We start from the raw sequence: 19060 nt of genomic DNA on the forward strand, positions 1-19060 counted from the left end.
CCCAGAGGCAGTGTGAGGCGGAGGAACCGTCGGGGGGCGCCGCCGCCGCTGCCGCGAGCAGCAGCAGCAACAGCAACAACAGCAGCAGCAGCAACAGCAGCAGCCGTGCGGCGCGACCGGATTTGTCTGTAGCCCTCCGGGAGCGCTCCACAAAGCGGGCCCGCGCCTCTCGTTCGCTCCGCGGCTCCTCAGCTCTCGGCTCCGCCGTCAACTTCGCCTCGTGGGGCTTGGCCGACTGGCGAGGCAGGCGGCGGCGGAACGCCAGGCTGTCTGCTCGCGCCCCCCGCGCACGCACTCTTCACCCCCACGTTCTGGGTCTCGGGGGCCGCACTGGCATTCCGGCCACCAGCAGTTGTCCGGTGAGTACGGCTGCAGCACAGCGCGGGAGGGGTCGCGGCAGGGGTAACCAAAGGTGCGGGGAAGGCGGGCTCTCAACTTCCTCGGCGGCTGTCCCTGCGGCGGGCCGGCCGGTTCTCCCCGCTCGCCTGCGCGCCCTCGTGCCGCGCCCGGAGGCGGTGGGGAGCGGAGTTTGCGGCGCCTGCATCCCGCGCCCTCGCAGGAGGAAGCGCCTTTGTCAGGAGCCGGCCCGACGCGCCCTCCCCCACTGCCGGGGAGCGGGCGCGCGGCGTCCGACTCCCGGCCCCGCGCCGGGCGGGCCGCGCTCTCCTGCTGCGGGAGGGGAACCCTGCGGGTGGCGGGAGGCAAAGGGAAATGAAAGAGAAACAAAGGGGGCAGTGGGCTTTTGCTTTGTTTGCGCGGATCTGATAACTTCTTTCTCCTCCCTTACATAACACAGACTTCCAAGTTAGTCATTCTTTTTATTGTTAGGATGATTGTCATCATCTCTGCGTGTCTCTCACATTTCCTTTCATCTTTGGATCTCAGAGCATTTTTAAAAACACTAATTAATTTCAGCTCAGGGGCCTTTGCCAAGAAAGTTAATACACCCGTTTCCGTCCAGTGGGTAAACTGAGGTCGGAAAGCTCCCTAATTGATGGATGGATACGCTTGATCTACCGCTCCTGGTGTCTGAGGATCTGAAAGCGTTTATGAGTAATAACTCGTTCTCCAATGCCCCGTGGAAAAGTTTAAGATGCTCATTTTACGTACAGGTTAACTGAAGTCTGAAAGAAGTCTGGGTAATTGTTAGGTAGTTCAAACAATAATTCTTAGTGCATAGTGTTTGAATCTTAAAACCTCAAAGGACTTCCTGAAAAATGTTCTGAGTGGAGAAAATACTGTAAATCATAAATTCACCATCTACTTTTATTTTTATAGGTGCAAGTCTCTCATGAGATGAGAGGAATGATAGGGTTTTTGTTTTGTTTTGTGTTAATGTCACTCAAGATTTTAGCCACTACACACAAGGAAATGTGTCTTGATTTGGTCACCAACAATTGTCCCATACTTTAATCATCAAATAGTGTATCCACAAATATTATGGAGCACCTTATCCATAAGGTGCTGGTTGCACTAAGAACTGAAGCTATTAAGTGCTTTAGAATGATTATCTGTTTGTATTGGTTCAAAAACTATTTATTTTTTCTTACTCTGCAAAATGTTATTTTGTTTTCATAGCAAGTGATCTTTTGTTTCAGAGATGGCTTTGGTTTTTTTTTTTTTTTTTTTTTTGACATTGAATATATATTACTCTTACAATTGAGGAGAAATGAGTTTATTATTCATTTTCCATACTAGTGTGAATTTAAATTTTTGAATTGTGGAGGTTAAGTTCGGGCAATTTTTCTCTTTTGGTTTTTGATACAGTTTCTTTATACCTAACAGGGAACTGTTTCCTCAAAGTAATCAGATTTACATCCAAGACCGAAGTTCTCCAAGTTGGGGCACCTTAGCAACTCAGGGAGACCCTGGCTCAAAATTTAAAAATTAAAAAGAGATGGGAATATAGCTCAGTGTAAAGACCCCTTTGGGTTTAAGGAAAACATTGTCCTTATTAAATAAATATAGCATATAAATTCTTTGCTTTTTGTTCATATCAACAACTTTTGGAGTAAAATACTTGACGCTGAGGGCAATTTTTTTTTATTTCTGTAGTTTTATGTATTGGATACCAAACTGGAAGGTACCAAAAATTTAAATCAAGCATTGTTTCTACAACTCTTCCTGAGATGAACAGTGATCAGAACTGTAGTAATAGTGAATATGTTCACTTATCCTAGATTCTCTTGAATTTGATTATGTACGATATAGGTACCCCTCAGAATTTACATTCTGTTGTTTACATCAGAAAATGAAAGTTAGACATTTGTTATTTTCCCCTCAAGTCTCTAACCTTTCCCTTTTTCTGTAGTTTATTAAAAGAGTCTTGAGTTTAAAACAATTGGAAATTAGAACAGTTAAATGCAAAAAGTTGCATGTAGTGAAATGGTTATCGTACCTCATCTAATAAAGTTAAAACCCTTAAGAAACTGTCACCTAGATTTTTATTAGCCTGGTAGTAATGTATTATTTGAAAAAAAATTAACTGGAAATCCGCCTTAGTGGCAGATCTGCCCTCCTTAAAAAAACCTGGCATTTAATAACCTTAGAGTTGTGTTAAGTATTTCCTATGGTATTTACCAGATTTAACAGTGGCATTTGTACTTTAAGGAAGCTTGTAGCACAGAGTTTTTACTTAGTCCCTAGAGTTCCAAAGGCAGAAGTCATTGTGGACTTGGTGAAGTCTGGTTTTGCAGGTGTCCTTATTTCTTTTGAGTTCCCTTAAAACAAATGACTGAAAAGTACTCAATGGGAAACTGAGTTTAATACTGCTGAGTGCCACTTGGGCAAGTTTTGAGGGGAAGATTAAGGATGTTTCCATTTGACTTAGTTTCAGCTTCCTTTCAGGTTGTCAGAACATCAATTGTATTTTAAAAATTCTCATTTCCAAATATACTTTATTGTGGTTGTCCAGTAGCTCCAGGGATAAAGATTGTAGTAATTCTCTTTGTGAACAACAGAAGCTTGTATTAGCAGATAACAATTTTAAGGCAAAAGTTAGAGTTGAAAACTGTCTTTTCTACATATATACATACATTTTATCTTGGAATAGCAGTATAGGTCTATCCTAGTACTATGTCAGAAAGATTTATAGAATTATTTTATTGTATATATTTTAACTGTGTATATTAAAGTTTTATAATGACCAATATATGATAGCACTGAGGTGGTTTTAGGAGTTTCTTTGGAAAAATTGTGTTATTCCAATTTTATCTTTTAGCTGAGGAAAATAAAGAAGATTTAAGAGCCAATGGAGGGGCTGGGATTGTAGCTTAAAGCACTTGCTTAGCATATTTGAGGCCCTGCGTTCAATTCCCAGCACCAAAAAAAAAAGAAAAGAAAGAAAGAAAATGATAAGACAAATTTAAAGGGTCAATATTAAAGATTCCCAGCAGCACATATAAATAAGAGACAAAATTCTAGTTGAGGAAGTCTATAAACAGTGCATTTCAATTTGTTCCATTTATAGATTGGTAGCACCTTTCCCAGATTCCTTCTAAATATATTACACAGAAATAAATAGTATTCTTTCTTTCAAGGGATTTGGGTTATTGGAGATTTTATTGCTTGTGGTAGTGGGTGGTTTATTGTTTTTCTTCTTTGTTAAAGTTGACCTCTGTTAGAGAAAAACTTTCCTGGGACTGAAAGGCGGGAACTTCAAAGTAAGAAATATTGATCACTGAAAGATCTGGATATGATTCCAGGTTTTGCCACTAGTTTTTTTCATGTTATCTTGAATGATCACTTCTCCATGTTTTTTCTTTCAAACGTTGAAAATAGTTGCCCAACATACTACATTTAGAAGGTTCTAAATGATTTTTTGTTGCTGCTGAATGAATTTGAAAGTGCTAAAGAGAAAACAAGATTGCTGGAGTGAATGCCAGGGAATTTCTGATTTTTTTCTTTTTTAGTAGAAATAGGTAATTGAAACATAAACATCTGTTTATTCTCGCCAATAAATTTGGAGAGAAAGGGTTTCATCAGATGATTTAAGAGAAATTAATTGTAAATGATTCTGAGAAGATTTATTTTTTCAGAATGTTGTACAAAATGTTTTATATTTTCTTGCTGACAGTAAACTCCAGAGAAATGGATTCTACATAGTACTATAGTTTCACCCCTGTAGTACTTTTATACCTCAAAATACCATTTAGAGAAAAATAGATTGTGTTGCTTATGCATATAAATGGGAAAATCCTCACATCTGTCATCATCCCTTAGTTAATCTTGACCATTCATGTAGTTTAAAAAAATTAATTCAATACACATGTAATTTACTTCTCAAAGCATTTGTTGCTGATTTTTATTTTGTAATGAATCTCTTGGGATGTTGCTAATTCTAAAAATATGTAGTATCCCCAGTTTCCCATCATCATCTGTAGTTTCTTTTTCTATTATTTTTTGGCTGCAGTTCATTTTTTTCCCCAAACTGTCTAAAATAAGCTATGAAATGTTTAAACATACTTAACAAGAAATACATTCAGCAGTTTATCATGCTAAATTTTCAGCCTAGAAGGTGCATTCAAATCTGTTTGGGGTAGAAGTACACTTCTGAAGATGTCTAAAGCAGGGATAACAAATAGGTACCATCTTGGGTACCAAATTCACTTGCTAATGGTCACTGCCTAGAGTGCTGTGTTTATAAAACTGGGGTTCCTAATTCAGATATAGCAATAACGAGGGCTGTGCTTAGCAATTTTTGCTATTGGATAGGCAATGGACTTCTAGAATGAGTGCCAAATATTCATTATTTATTTGATGCTCTTACATGTCAGGGACTGGTGTAGGTACTGATGTCACACAGACTAAAATCTGTCCTTCCTGGTGTTTACATTCTAATAACAAAACTCAGACAATAAAATAAATCAGTAAAATATTTCATGTTTCAAGAAAAGTGACCTGGTTTCTTCAGAAAATAAATAGCAAGAAACAAGAGAGGGGGGAAACTATAAGACTTCTAAGAGACTTAAGAGGCATATCCACCAAATGCAATAAAAGGACCTAAGTTAGATCTTGCTCTGAATAAACTAACTTTAAAAATACGTTTATGAAAAATTGGGGAAACTTGAACACTGGATATTTAATTTGAAGGAATTATTGACTTTTAAGGTACCATGGGAGCTATATACTTCTTTAGTAATACTAACATTACTCAAAATATGTTTAGTCCTTTTTTCTTAAGTCCTTGCCTTATGGAAATATATGAATTAAAATATCTAGATTTTTTTGTTTTAAAATAATTTAGAAGTGAGAATATGGTTGAAACAAGATTGACTATATATTTTGTTGATGGAAGATGCCATATAGATACATATTCTTTCCACTTCTGTGTGTTGGAAAATTTCCATCAGGTTTTATGCACACATGACACACAAAGCAGGGAAGAAGAGGGAATATGTGGGACACAAGTAAGGGATAGGAGGAGGATGTAGTTTTAAGGGCAAGGTCTTTTCAGAAAAGACCTCATTGAGAAGATGATATATATTTGAGTAAAGTGAAGGAGGTAAGAATGAGACTTGTAGGTAGTCTTTGTGCAAGACATTCCAGACAGAATGAATAGCAAATACAGTGGTTCTGGGCACAGGTTGGGAGGTGTTAGACTATAAGAAACTGAAAGATTAGGATGGAACAGATTGAAACAGAGTTATCAGATAATAAAGTCACAATGGTAAGGAGAAGGTAGTAAAGAGTAGATTGAATAGGACTAGTCCATCTTTGTTTTAATGTAGAAACACTAACCTAAAATAAGTCTTCTATTTTAGAGGAGTCACCATGGAAGCTATACACTTCTTTAGTAATACTAACATTACTCAAAATATTTTTAGTCCTTTTTTTTTTTTTTTGCTTGCCTTTTAAGCCAGTCTAAGCCACACATGAAAATAGCTTTTTACTTTGTATTTACTCCTTGTTTTTAAGGAAAAAGGGGTTATGAGCCACATGATACTTCATCTTATTTATCAGATATGACTCAAAAGATTTTGACAGAATATAGGAAATAACTTGAGGGTATTTATAATAATTGGATCCACTCTGAGAAGGCAACTCTGTTTCTAAAAATCAGATCCACCCATAGACTAAACAGGAATTTTAATAATGTTCTGGACAATTGTAGCGTCATTTGGAATAAGGGTATAATACTCTGTGTGTGACTAGTTTGAAGGCATTAAGTTCATTTGGATATTTAAATTTTAATACTTTAAACACAAATGAAAACAAGTCCATGTGATTTTGGAGGGAGGGGGGCAGGTTTTGGGAATTTAACCCAGGGACATTCAACCACTGAGCCACATCCCTAATCCTTTATTTATTTTTATTTTGAGACAGGGTCTTGCTAAGGTGTTTAGGGCCTTGCTAAATTGCTCAGGATGACCTTGAATTTGGTGATCCTCCTGTCTCAGCCTCCAGAATCGCTGGGATTATAGATAGGCATGCACCACCACTTCTGGCCCATGTGCATTTCTTAATGTTTAAATACTCAAAGCAGTCATTGCAGATGTTTCATTTATATCATACATTCAAGACTAAAAAGATGACATTTTAAAATGTAAAAAAAATTGTATAACTTATTGCTATGGTGGACAATTGGGAAATTGAAAGACTAATGTACATTGTTGATAGATGAATCTTGTATTTTTTACTCAGATCAGTAATTGTTTCAAGTTTTAAATCTTTATTATTAAAACTATAGAAAGGGCTGGTTTTGTAGCTCAGTGGTAGAGCGCCTGCCTAGCATGTGTGAGGCACTTGGTTCAATCCTCAGCACCACATAAAAATAAATAAATAAAATAAAGATATTGTGTCCATCTACAACTAAAAAAACAATATTTTTAAAAAACTATAGAAAATTGGTTGTCATCCACATTTTTAAAATAAGAATACAGACCAATTTGTTTGTTTGTTTATTTGTTTTGGTGGTGCTGGGGATTGAACCCAGAGCCTTGTGCATGTTAGGCAAGCATTCTACCAACTGAGCTATATCCCCAACCCCAGATGTTTTTAAATGTCAACGAAAACACTTGATAAATTTGGATTTTTAGGGTTGACGTTGTAGGTCAGTGGTACAGTGCTCACCTTGCATGTGGAAGACACTGGGTTTGATCCTCAGCACCACATAAAAATTAAATAAAGGCATTGTGTCCATTTACAACTAAAAAATTATTTAAAAAAAAAGGAAAAAGAAAAAAAAAATTTTTTTTAAATAAGATTTTTAGTTAGTTACACATAATGTATAGCAGTGGGAGAACACAACTTTTTCCATTTGAATTTTTAACCAGTAGTATTTAGAATTTAATGGCATTGAGTAGAATTTGTGAACTGTTATTATATAGGAAATTATCTAGTGATCACTAAGACCATATGTACATAACCATAAAAGGAATACTTTAACAAAGCTTCCTATTTTAAACATTTTTCAGTAAACTGTTAGGAATCAAGCCAATTCATTTAGTTTTTATCCCTTTGGTGTATATGTGTGTACATATATGTATATATGCATGTGTATATGTAAATAGATAACCAGACCCATTCTTCATACACTGTACATACCATCAGGATTGATCTGCTAGACTGGATTATTTAAAGGGTTTTAAACACTAGCCTATTAGTGTGAAACACAGAGCTCATGTTTAATTCCTGGGCTTTCCATTGACTCTGAAAGTCTTTAAAAAGCTATCTTTGATTCATCTGTAAAATAAAAATGGCAGTTTTTCATAAAGGACTGTGAAATTCTGTGATAATCATACTGAAGTATGCTTATTTTAGAAATAGCTTTCAGTCTATTGATTTGGTAGTTGAATCATGAATGTTTTTTACTTCCACTTATGTAGAACAAATAAATAACTTGTAATGGAAGAAAAAAGAGGGGATAAGGAACAAAAAAAAAAGGAAAGAAGGGAAAATAATGGTTGTCGCAAAATAGTAAACATTGCCAGAGATAATTCTTGTAACTTGGATCTACTTACACGACTATGACCTAATGAGCTAAGACTCAAATTAGAGAATGAAAATAATAAAACTTGTATTTAGAGAAAAGAAGTTGCTTTGCTAAAAGAATATCTTATTTTTACTTCAACATTAAGATTAAGAATTATTTGAAAATTCAATCAAGTTTTTGCAACAACAGATTTTAGATGGTTACTCTGAATTCGTGCATTGCAAGATAACTCATAATTCCATGTCCCTGCCTTTCTCGTTTTCATTTTTACATTATTCTGCCACTATCTCTGTCTATGGTCCTTCACCATCTTTAGTCATGCCTGTTGCTCTTCCACAGTATCTCAAAGTGGACCTAAAATGAATTAAGTGCCTAAAAAGTAACATGCAGATAGCAAGTATAACACTTTTCCTATTTGAGCCTTACTTCTTCTGTCTTAACTTTCCTTGATCCCCCCACCCCTTTTTTAAACGTGTATTCTGGTAGAAACAATGTATTCTATCAGCTAGACACTGCTAGATAACTGTTTGACCTGCAGAGTACAATATTTTTTAACTCAATAATGTAGGAAACAGTAATAGACTTAATGATTTGAAAGCCCAGTAATTAATCCTGTATCCATCCAGAATCTATATACCTAAACTAGCAAAGTTTAATGGAATTGACAGCCTAGTGGAATTTCAAAAGCTATTTCCAGTTCTTAGTGTTTTTTGTCTTTCCCCAAAATGGTAAACAACTGGGTATTTCATCAAGATCATAATTATAGTTGATCGTACACAACCTGATGACAAAAACTCTCTGGATTTCTATTGAGCTTTTCTTTGACAGTCAAGTAGAAATGATGAGAAGATTGGTAAGTGTGGTGAAGTTTATAACTTCTTCCCTCCACAAGAATGAATTACAAAGTTGGGCATGGTGACATGTGCCTATAATCCCAGCAGTTTGGGAGGTTGAGTCAGGAGGATCGCAAGCTTGAGACAAGCCCGCAAAATGTGGGGAGACCCTGTCTCAAAATAATAAAAAGGACTGGAGATGTAGCTCAGTGTTAGAGTACCTTTCAGTTCAATCCCCTGAACTGAAAAGAAAAAAAAAAAAATAGATAAAGTGAATTATGAAGTGATTGACTCTGATTTTCCTAGTTGCATGTTGGTAGTGCTCAACATTTAAGATTGGCTTAATCTTTAGAAGGCACAGTTGAGTTCAATTTTATTTTTTTTACAGTGAGTGAAAACAATTTGTTCTTTAAAACCTTAATGTTGTATTCCTGGTTCTTAGCATATACTGTCCTCTGTACTTAATGTTCCTCTGGGTTTAAGTCAGATTTAATGATATGCATGTACGGGAAGCACTAAAAGTTGATTTTCTGTCATTTTAGACCTAGTTAGCATGATGGATTTTTCTTCTACTTGTTTCTCACTAGCATTCTTTAAATTTACCATCATCTAGAACATCCAAAGTATAAAATCAGTTATCATTCATAAGAAAGTGTGTTAAAACATGTATCTTTTGTAGAGTAGTGACTGTATCTAATTAGAAACCACAGCCCTATGTGCAGACTTCATGTATCAGAAAGCATTTTAAGTGTACTTAATGCTTTACTGTAATTTTTATTTAAAATAGGGTGATTTTGTCTCTGAACTAGTCCTGTTAGGTTACCAAAGGAGCTGTGATGAATTTTGAGGTGAACTTTAAATTTTGTGATAAATTTTAAACTGCTGAACTTAGAGCACATCTATAACTTTATTGATACCAAACATTTTTCTTTTAATTCACTACTGAAATTTGTTCAACAAAATCACATTTTGCTAAAAGCAACTTGTATCTTTTTTAGAAGTAGTGTGTTGATTTATTTACATAGTTCATCTGTTAGACTAGTCTTTAAGGCTTTTTGACAGAATTACCTCCAAGCTGCCTTTAAAATGGTTTGCAAAAAGAATTTGTAAGGTTTCATAACTGAGTAGGCTGTTAATGATTCAGTAGGCCCCCTCATTTTCCTCCTACCCCTTAAATTGAAAGCGCCTTTATGGCATCTAGGTGCCCTGAGTCATCATGGCTAAACTCCATAAAGAAGAGTTGTCATATGGAAAAATTCACCATGAAGTAAAATTGTTAGGAAGCAACCTTAGTCAGTGATCATTCATTGATCATAATAATACAACCAAGAGGTTGTAGGCTTCATTTAAATCCTTAAGTGTATTTACATGTGTGCTTTATTATTGGGTTATGAATTCTTTAATACCTAATAAAACCATATAAGGGTTTATTTCCAGTTAAATTTTAATTGGTTTGACTTTTATTGTATGTTAATTGAAAAGGAATTTTAAAAATTGAACAAATGTATCTGGAAAAGCAGTAGATATATGATAAAAACTACTACACCTGAAGTTAAGAGACCTAACTAGAGTACTGGTCCATTAAATATGTGATATCATATATTTCATTTAGCCTCTCTGGGCCCTAGTTTCTTTATCTTTACAAGATCAGCTAATCTGTAGCACCTATGTCCTCTTTTGAAGCAGCCCATTGGTTGATAATAACTAAAGATGGATTCCAAACCATATTCAGACTTCTTTTTGATACAGCACTGTCAGAAACTATATAGTTGGTATTCTAGGTGAAATCTGTTTGTTATCCCAATCATATAAGGTCTCTTCCAACTTCAAGATTCCATGACTTTAAATGATTTGAAAGAAATATCTTCCTTTCTGAGTCTACTGTGTCTTTACAATGAGGGCTCAGGGTCAAAGCTTAACTTTAAGCATGAATATAAGAATTCTTTGCCGTCAAGAATAGTATGTTTATGTTTTATGTAGTAATGTTAAAAACAAAATATTGAAGAAAATTCACAGGGGCACTTTAAATTCTACATGGGATGAAAACAAATCAAAATGGTTAGTGATAATTTGATTTAAATTCAAGTTCTAACAGTTCTGTGATACAAACCTCAGGTTCAAAGTGATATGTTTGTGTGGAGTGTGCACTGTGAAAAAGAATGAAAGCTAGACACAGAGGCCTGAGTTCTAGCTCTGCAAACTGTTTTTTAACCTGATTGATGTTCTTATCTAATGGTATCACATCAGTGCATCTCAAACATTAATGTATTGTATTGATTGCCTAGGGATCATATTAAAAGGCATATTCTGATTCTTTAGATCTGAAAGGAGCTTGAGATTCTTCATTTTTCATATGCCTGTACTTGTGCAACTGTACCAAAACATCAAAACTAAAGTTTTATTTATTAGGTAATTTCCAAATCTTCTTCTGGATTAGAGGGTCTTTACATCTTAATGCTACTTCTTTCTCTCTATCTCATTAACATCACTGCTAAATTTGTTATTTTTGAATCCTCTTCTTCATGGATTTGTTCCCTATTTTCTCATTCTGACAACTCCTTTAATTTTGATGTTTTTCCCTTTCCTGAAAAACAGTAAAGGTAGTCACTCAAGTTAAAGGTAAGGTAGTATGCTAGAAAGGAGCTCTGAGTAGAAGGAAACTGAATTCAGAATCCTCACCCATTGATTAGTAGCTCTGTTGCTTTGGGTAGTTGACTCAGTTTACTTAATCTCTCAAGACTCTGAGTATGTTAGTAGTAACATAATTGAATAGTAGAGTCTCTATATTCAGCCCTCAGATATCAAACATAAAGCAGGTAGTCAAAAACTGAAAGTTTTTATTCTTTCTTTTCCGTATTTTTATTAGTACATTATAATTATATATAATTATGGGATTCATTGTTATATATCTGTACATGCACACAATATTGAACAGTATTATTCAGTTATTATTATTATTATTATCCTGATTTGGTTTGGTAAAAAGAAAAATGAGAGGGGAAGATCTGCCCCTAGCCCAGGATCCCCTGTGTGCCACACTTAAATTTTCAACTGCCTACTAATTTATATTAACTCAGATTCTTGATACTTGCCATGTCAGACTTATTTGTCTTTCCATACCTTTTGTATCTCATTCAGTCCTGATGGAAGTTAGTGTTTCACTGACTACATGCCTGTCAGGAATTTGTTATTTCTGCCTTGATTTCCCAAGTATTGCTTTCCTTTATCCTCACTGCTATCATGTTAGGTCAGCTCGTCGTCATCCTCTGTCTTTTGGGTTATTTTTATCTGATCTTCCTGGTTCTTGTCCTTACATGTTTCTTATACATCTTCCATATTGCTTTCAAGTTATTTTTCCTAAAAATTCTTTTTTATGAACCAAATATTTCTTGAATATCTACAATGTAGAATGCAGTGCAGGCAGTGGGTATATGGTGAAAGAACAAAATGAGACTGTTCTTTCTTAATGAAAATCGTAGACTAGAGACAGATATTCAAAGCAAGCATGTATACAGTGTTGAGAGCCACAGTTTAGTCGGAATGACTGGCATTTTGCTAGAGGGAATGGTTGAAAGGTGACCCTGCTCTGGGATTAGGGCGGATCCTGCTGCCTCGTGCCCGCTACTTTGGGGTTTCGGGAGACAGGGAGCCCACACGGAGCCCGGTGGAGGGAGTGTGTTCCCCGAAGTGTGTGTAGAGTGCCGGTGAGAGTTCGGGAATAAAGAGTTGCTGTTTGAATCTACAAGGCTTTGTGGCGGCTGGGTTATTTTGTGCCCAGCCAGACTGCGGCAATACAGAGCAAGGTGCTATGAGAGAGAGTAACAGGAGGGGACCTGGATTATATTGGGTTGTCAGAGAAAGCCTTCTGAAGAGTTAACACTTAAGCTGTCTCAGGAATGAGAAGAAGCCAGACGGAGAGCCAGAACAATGTTGTTCCAGGCTGAGAATAAAGCATGAGCAAAAACCCTGAGTGGGGAAAGTTGAGTATGTTTTAGAAGTCAACTGATAGGGGATGTGATGGGTAGGATACAAGATGAGAGAGAAAGTATGATGGACTTTCAAGTTGCTGATACGAACAATTTCTAGATTTTTGGCTGTGACATTTACTGAAGCAGAGATACCAGGTGAGGACAGGTTAGGGCAAGGGGGTGGAACCACTTTAGTTTGTCAAGGTTGAAAATCTGAAAATATAATTGTAGTTAAGTTAGTCCTCTGCACTGGTTTCCCATTTCCCATAACATCTGTTCCAGATTCTGTCTTGGCTTTTAAAGTCTTTACATAGTTTAACAAACCTGCCTCTCTAGCTGCTTCTCCCTCATCTTTCCTTCATTATTTTGCTTAAGCCATAATGTTTTTCTCCAAACTGTTTAATACCTCTGCATATGTTATTCCCTTTGGGTTGAATAAGTGTCTCTAAGATCTTTTCATTATTCAAGGTCCCTCTGGAATATTATTGTTGTATATAATCTTCTCTAGGTTTAGGATTGGATCTCAGGACTTTTTACTGCTATTTGATTGATACCTCAATTGTATTACAATTTCTCTTTTAACATATGTGGATATATTTTACTAAAGTATAAGCCATGTTTATAGACATCTAAGCTTATTGTCTTTGTGTTCCCAGGATCTAGGGAACATAGAGTTTCTCAGATAATGAATGAGATGTTTTTTATAAAAGCAGTCTTAACACAATCTCCCTCCAAACTGGGATGAGTATTTCTTTGCTTCCATGGTGCCCAAACACTTATTTTGTGCCACATATTAACATTAAATTGTCTAGCATAAATTGAATGGCAGAGAACAAGTCCTATTTTTTCTTGTCTCCCTAGCACCTAATACTTAACTTGGAATTGAGAAAATTTCATTAGATGATAGTATAACTGTTGAATATCTCACTCACAATAATATGCATTAGTTAATTATGTACATTAATGAAGGCTGGCAGAAGGGGAGGGGAAAATGAAAATCTCAGTATAATTATCAACATATCTCAAGTGCTTTCTGTTCTTGATTAAAAGATATATAATAATGCTAAATAAATAATAAAATCTAATTATTCCTTTGAAATAGATGTGGAGATCACTTAATATAATGTGTCCATCTTGCTAAATCCAGTCTTCATCTTATCTGACCTTGGAAACCATAGTATTAGACTCTCCTTTTTACTCCATACTCTTTTCCATAGGTCATTTCAGATATATAAATTGAAGATTTCCAGATTTACATTTATGACCCATAGTTCTCCAGGTGCCAGATTATATATTTATATCTTTCTAACTTTCTCCACAGGTATCTCAAAAGTAAATTTCCAGAAGCCCTAAGAGTACCAGACCATAGAATTTTTTTTAAGTAATTTGTTACATTTAATAAAAACTAATTTCCAACATTGTTCCTACTCCAAAAAATTTTCTTCAACAGGAAATATTTTCCATACTAATTATTTCTAAATAGTTGATAATATAAATATTCAGATAATTAGGAAGGGATTGCCTAAAGACCTCTGTAGAGCTGCTACCATATGTTAGACCTTTGTTTGTTTCATAACAATCCTTTGAGGTTAAGTAATATTAATAGGGTATAATGGAGACAGCTATCAGCCTTAACCAAGGTGTCTCAGGTTCTAATCCCAGATGTCAGTCCTACTGATGTAATAGCTCTGTGACCTCAGGCAACTTACTAAACTGATTTTGTCTCACTCTCCTTTATAACAGAGACAATAATATTAGTTGTATCCTAGGAACATTATTAGGAATTAAAGAATTAGTACACAGAGCTCTTTGAAAAATGCTTGCCACTTAAAGACTGCAAATGTGTTAGTTGTTGTTATTTATTATCTCAGGTTTACAGGTGAAGAAATTGAGCCTCAGTGAAGTTGGTCCAAGTCTCACAACTATTAAATGATGGTGCCAATAGCTGGACATAGACATCTGACTCCAGAACTCCCTTAACTACTCCATTTTATATCATCTCAAATAATAATAATTTATTTCATCAGTTTGCCTACAGACTCCATATTAATGGTCTCCTTGTGATCAGAAGAGTATGGTAATGCATTCTAGCACTCACACCTAGTGCTTAAGATGTACAAGATACAAAAATATGCACATAAAATCTCACTTTGCTACCATCTGAGAAGCCTAAGAATATACCTCCATTTAATTTCATTTTGTTCCATATACATTCTCTTTTTCTTATTAGTGGTTATGTCACCAAAATCCCTAGAAAGTGGAAGTACTAATTTTACATTACTCTTGTAATGACTTTGATTGTTGTGACTTACTTACTGTATTAAATCTTCTTTTGCTAAACATTTTCAGAATGACTTGGGGGTTCAATAGTGTGTCATAACCACATAGTGTGTTTAAAATCAAGAATTTTTATAAATAAAATTAATTGGTATCTCTTGACATTATGTAATGATTTGCCTGTTTTTAAAAGTCCAAGACATTTTAATTTCCCAACAAGTTTTTCTGTGAATTTTAATTTTCATCAGCTGTTTTTTGAATAGGATCTTTGATTTTAGTATTTTGATGTCTTTGTATTAAATCTTTATGTAGTTGAATCTGCTTATTTTTTTAAGCTTTAGTCTCTGATATTTGTTTATGCTCCTAGTAAAAATAAAAAGCACATCTGGTTACTATTTAAAGCTTCTGTAGATGATTTGCTCTTCCCCTCCACCTCCTCCCATTACTTGTTATTTTCTCTTTTCCAATGTCAGTTTTTTATTCCTTTGTGGCAGGGGAAAAGAAAGTCCTTTGTAGTGAGAAAATATAAGGTAGAAGATATGAAATCTTGTAGCCTTTGAATTTAGGGAAAGAAGGCCTTAAGAGGAAGGTAGGCTTTAAAAAGCTAAAATCATCTGTGACGAGAGTTTTTACTTTTGGAACTGAATTCTGGGACCTAGTATGTTTATTTTGGGGGAGACAAACACATTTGAAATAGTTTTTATATTAGTTAAGACTTTTTCTGCTGTAATGGAAAATTCAACAGGATTGAGAAGGAGAAAGGAAATGTATTGGTTTGTGTAAATTGGTCCAGGATAGGTGTGTCTTTGAGAATGACTCCACTTAAGATGCAAATAATGTTATCAGGACTCCGTTTCTCTACCTTTTTAAGGACTGCTTCCTCAGTGTTGCTTTCTAATCTAGTGTTCCTGGTAGCTTCTATTCCTTTACCTTCTAAAACCTCACAGTGTCACAAGTAACTAAAGGAGTGACCATCTTTTTCCTAGAAGCCTTGGCAAAGTCTTATTGCATCTTATTGGCTCTTAGCTGGTCCATTCCCCTGTGGCCAGAGGAACATGAAGCTCAAGTTTTTGAGACAGTTAACGCACAGCCAAGTTTGAGGGTGTAGTCTCCACCAGACACGAACTGAAAGTAAAAAAGAGTTTTCCTCCAGAAATGAAATGATGATACCATTATACCAAATGAGGCGTGAATTTTCTGGACAACAAAACAGATGTCCATAATTCTTGATAGTACCTTTTCCAGGTTAAGAATTAGTACTTAATTAGAAAAGACCTAGGAAAAAACTTGGAAGATTTTTTTTTTTTACATGATATTTAGTTCTACTTTGGGTTATATATAAATTCACTGTTTTTAAATGGAAATTGCTAGTACTTTTTACCAATAGTGCTTTGAAAATGTATCGAAATTTGTTGCTACTTTAACAAATACCATATTAACTAATTTTCCTGTTAGCTGTAATAATCAAATTTGTTGAGCTAGTCCTTCAATGTTTTAAGCTTTTGAAACAAGAAAGTCATAAAGAACTGTGAGGCCAAGATCCTTGCCTAGGTTAGGGCCTTTAAGAGAGCTACAGTAGGAGTAAGGGTTTGTGAGGGCTACTGACAGGCTTTACATGCTGATTTCTATAACCAATTTTAGTCTGAAAATGAAAAGTCCCTTTTTACTACACAGAAGATAAATTCCCCATGGTCTGATTACTCTCCCCAAAAATGAGAGACAAAGTGCAAAGTTCCTCCTGTTTCTTATGTCATATTAATGTATGTATGAATGAGAACATCCATTCCCAAAAGGGTTTAAGATTCTACAGTGTAGGGAAAAAAAATTATATTTCTTGACACCATAGTAAATATCTCTTTTTTCACCAAATTAAATAATTCCTTAAGATACAACTTTGCAAACATTTTTTAAAACCTTTTCCTTTATTCTTTGAAGTGCTGCAAAATGAGCAAGACAGTTTCTCCTTTGGAGGCGTGTTCAGCTTTAATAGATGATAGGACAAGGTTATATGTAACTGTAATGCAAAACTAGATATAAGGTCCTTAGAAGATTTGCATATAAACTGTTGGCTCAAAAAAAAAATTATACCCAATTTAGGGGATAGAGAGACTCTGATTGGAAAAGGCATATCAAGTAGGTCTTGAAATATCAAAAGTAAGTAGTGATAATATTTTAAAAATTGTTTGCTGAGCGTTTTTTATGTATTTTGTCAAAAATTTTCAGTGCATGTGATGAAGAGCGGGAGAGTCATATCACTGTAAATTTAGGAAAAATTTGGGAAGATTTGAATTAAGGCAGGTCCAAAAGAGACATGGCTTGAAATTTTAAAATTACAATTAATAGATTATATTGGGACATATCAAATTGAGGAGCTTTCTTCTTTAGCTACTACACTACTACAGTAATTTTTTAATAATGTAAAACAGAATTGAAAATCTTTTTTTTTTTTTTTGGTATTGAGGATTTAACCCAGGGGCGGCACCTTACCACTGAGTTACATGTCTAGTTTTCGTTTGGTTTGTTTTTTGCGACAGTCTCACTAAATTGCTGAGGCTGGCCTTGAAATTGCAATCCTCCTGCCACAGCCTCTTAATGCTCTAGGATTACAGGCATAGGTTACCATGCCCAGCTTGAAATTGTTTCTAACAAAAATTATATTGTATTTCTCAGGAGGTAATCAGTGATTTACACGATAACTTAGTATGTATTGTCTTAGAAGGTAATAATTTCATCTGTCACATAAGTCCTGTGCCTGTGTGTGGATCAGCAGTCATAGCCACTGTACACTGTATTCTGCATCTTCTAGAATCAGCAGTGTATTTGGTATTTATATAGGTTTTGTGTATTTTACAAATATAAAATGGTTCTTTTTTAAGTAGGCTTTTAGAGATACAGTGTGACTTAAATGAGTGGTCTTAAATGACTATAGTCTAAGTATTTACTGAAGAACATTTTTATAATCATAAAAAAGGAAATAATACATTGCATGAGCTAACAATATGTCTCCAGATAAAGTCTTCCTTTTAAAATGGGATTAAGAAGAACCATTAGACAAAACATATTTGAATATGGTTTTAATGGCAAGTTATTGAGTTGTATGAAAAAAGAGCCCAATTAAACAGTTAAGATCTGTAAATTTATTGTATTCTCTGCCTAGTATTTTTTTCACTAAATGCCAGGGATATATTAAAATGCCTCCATTTATGTTTCTCTACAAAAGATTGTTCTAAGTTTAAGTGATTTTCACAATTTATTGCTGTCTAAAAATTTCCCTTGACTTCACATTTTGTTCTGAATGTCTTAGTTTCTTTCCTCCACCCACACAATGTTGAAGGCACTGGTAGCAAGAGTTGCAGAGTAGTACAGTGAATTTGAGAACCAACCCTGGCTTTTTTTTTCCAAAACAAAATAACCTTTATTATAAGATTGCTTTTTATTGATACCAAGAAAGGGGAAACTTTGGCAAGTGTTCAATAAATGTGTGAATAACCTAATTGATTTCACTGGAATGAATAGGAAGCTTTACTGTTTGTCCTTGTAGATACTTGGCTCAGTAAACACAGGGATGGTGATAGACCAAATACTCTGTGACAAAATGTTGAAAAAAACCCCAGCAAACATACAGATTCAAATATTTGCAATTTTATATCTGTGACTCTTCAAAGAGAAAGAGTAATATGTTCATTAGGATCTTGCCTATATTTCTGCTATAAAAAATATTCATGTTAACTTACATAGAACCCAATAGTTTGACAATGTTAATATGTGAAAAGAGAGAGGAGATCCTTACTGAGAATTGGAAACTGTGAAATTCAGATATGTATAGAAATTTAAACATACTGTCATATATACTCTGTAATAAAACTTCAGTAAAGGCAGGTGGCATAATTAGGACAAATATTTTTGTCTTACTTTTAGGACCATTATTATATGAATAAAAATAAGATATCTCAGAAAAATTCTAGGGGGAAAAGTCTGTTTTTCCTAATTCTATTAGCATCTTAAAGATAGGAACATTTGCTGGGTGAGGTTGTGCATGCCTGTAATCC

At 35.1% G+C, this 19060-nt stretch overlaps 1 protein-coding gene across 1 annotated transcript in view; it reads left to right on the plus strand.

Moving 5' to 3' along the window:
- The window catches only part of Peli1 (pellino E3 ubiquitin protein ligase 1), a 56115-nt gene continuing 37055 nt past the window's right edge, over positions 1-19060 (plus strand). The window contains exon 1 of the mRNA XM_046422972.1: positions 1-359. The gene's annotated coding sequence lies outside the window, so the exon portion shown is untranslated. The remainder of the gene's footprint in view (positions 360-19060) is intronic.

The sequence above is a fragment of the Marmota monax genome, unplaced genomic scaffold, assembly GCF_021218885.2.
Source record: "Marmota monax isolate L192 unplaced genomic scaffold, Marmota_monax_Labrador192_F-V1.1 WCK01_AAM20220418_F8-fsc00015, whole genome shotgun sequence".
In the NCBI taxonomy this organism is placed as follows: domain Eukaryota; kingdom Metazoa; phylum Chordata; class Mammalia; order Rodentia; family Sciuridae; genus Marmota; species Marmota monax.